Source organism: Oncorhynchus masou, chromosome 27, assembly GCF_036934945.1.
Source record: "Oncorhynchus masou masou isolate Uvic2021 chromosome 27, UVic_Omas_1.1, whole genome shotgun sequence".
NCBI classification, from domain to species: domain Eukaryota; kingdom Metazoa; phylum Chordata; class Actinopteri; order Salmoniformes; family Salmonidae; genus Oncorhynchus; species Oncorhynchus masou.
In genome coordinates this window covers 4,918,419-4,920,507 of record NC_088238.1, presented here as the reverse complement: position 1 = coordinate 4,920,507, position 2,089 = coordinate 4,918,419, and the positions used below count along the sequence as shown (strand labels likewise).

The window sequence follows — 2,089 nt, the reverse complement described above, 5'->3', positions numbered from 1 at the left end:
TCATCCACTTGAGTACAACTAAATCAGCAGAACTGCTTCATCCACTTGAGTACATCTAAATCAGCAGAACTGCTTCATCCACTTGAGTACAACTAAATCAGCAGAACTGCTTCATCCACTTGAGTACAACTAAATAAGCAGAACTGCTTCATCCACTTGAGTACAACTAAATCAGTAGAACTGCCTCATCCACTTGAGTACATCTAAATCAGCAGAACTGCCTCATCCACTTGAGTACAACTAAATCAGTAGAACTGCCTCATCCACTTGAGTACATCTAAATCAGCAGAACTGCCTCATCCACTTGAGTACAACTAAATCAGTAGAACTGCCTCATCCACTTGAGTACATCTAAATCAGCAGAACTGCCTCATCCACTTGAGTACAACTAAATCAGTAGAACTGCCTCATCCACTTGAGTACATCTAAATCAGCAGAACTGCCTCGTCCACTTGAGTACAACTAAATCAGCAGAACTGCCTCATCCACTTGAGTACAACTAAATCAGCAGAACTGCTTCATCCACTTGAGTACAACTAAATCAGCAGAACTGCCTCATCCACTTGAGTACAACTAAATCAGCAGAACTGCCTCATCCACTTGAGTACAACTAAATCAGCAGAACTGCCTCATCCACTTGAGTACAACTAAATCAGCAGAACTGCTTCATCCACTTGAGTACAACTAAATCAGCAGAACTGCCTCATCCACTTGAGTACAACTAAATCAGCAGAACTGCCTCATCCACTTGAGTACAACTAAATCAGCAGAACTGCTTCATCCACTTGAGTACAACTAAATCAGCAGAACTGCCTCATCCACTTGAGTACAACTAAATCAGCAGAACTGCCTCATCCACTTGAGTACAACTAAATCAGCAGAACTGCTTCATCCACTTGAGTACAACTAAATCAGCAGAACTGCCTCATCCACTTGAGTACAACTAAATCAGTAGAACTGCTTCATCGACTTGAGTACATCTAAATCAGTAGAACAGCCTCATCCACTTGAGTACATCTAAATCAGTAGAACTGCCTCGTCCACTTGAGTAAAGCTAAAGTCCTGTGAAGGCTTGCAGTTGCAATGTTCCAAAGTCACCCAGAATGTTTTTCTTCTTCAGATAATTCAGTAGTAAGGAACTCCTAGTAGACGTTGTGTGAAACCAACTGATCACTGTTTCCCTTCCATCCAATTCCTCCTCCGAACAGTGAGATACTTGAGTCCTTACAGGATATCCTCAACCAGTAGAGTGTTTGTATGACTCCAGCTCCAAACTTCCACAGCGTTCAACCAGACCCCCCTTAGACTACGGATATAGAACTTTGGTGGGTATGAGTCAAATAGTGCGCAGTTGATGCTTCATTCTCTATAAGTTAAATTTCAATAAAAATATTTTTATCTTTTATGTGTCTCTAAACTTTCCCCCTTGAGAGAGAGAGAGAGAGAGTGCATCAAAAGTCTTTGTTCTCCAGAACTACTTTTATGTAGTCCACTCCTTTTTCCCCTTCCTCTCTCTCTCTCTCTCCCTCTCTCTCTCTCACCCTCTCTCTCTCTCACCCCCCCTCTCTCTCTCTCTCTCTCTCTCTTTCTCACTGTCTCTCTCTCCCCCTCTCACTGTCTCTCTCTCTCTCTCTCGCTGTCTCTCTCTCCCCCTCTCGCTGTCTCTCTCTCTCCCCCTCTCGCTCTCTCTCTCTCTCTGTCTCTCTCTCACTGTTTCTCTCTCTCGCTCTCTCTCTCTCTCGCTGTCTCTCTCTCTCTCGCTGTCTCTCTCTCTCTCGCTGTCTCTCTCTCTCGCTGTCTCTCTCTCTCTCTCTCTCTCTCTCGCTGTCTCTCTCTCTCTCTCTCGCTGTCTCTCTCTCTCGCTGTCCCCTACTCTCTCTCTCTCTCAATGAAACCAACACTTTCAGTAAACCTCAGAGCTCGAAATGTATTCGAATTTCCGGCAACTGAGCATAGTCTGTTGGGTATGACAACAACATCAAACCTCAGCAACTACAGTTTCCGTTGACATTTTCACAGATCTATAGTGCAGTCTGGAGCCCTGAAATACTGTAGACAGCAGCCATGTTTCAGAGGCTGTGCCTTTTGA

General features: G+C 44.2%; 1 protein-coding gene across 1 annotated transcript in view; it reads right to left on the bottom strand.

The window, feature by feature from the left end:
* LOC135516567 (receptor-type tyrosine-protein phosphatase beta-like) overlaps positions 1 to 1,444 on the bottom strand; it is a 140,215-nt gene extending 138,771 nt beyond the window's left edge. The window contains exon 1 of the mRNA XM_064940917.1: positions 1 to 1,444. This exon is cut by the window's left edge and continues 573 nt beyond it. The gene's annotated coding sequence lies outside the window, so the exon portion shown is untranslated.
* Positions 1,445 to 2,089: the final 645 nt, after the last annotated feature.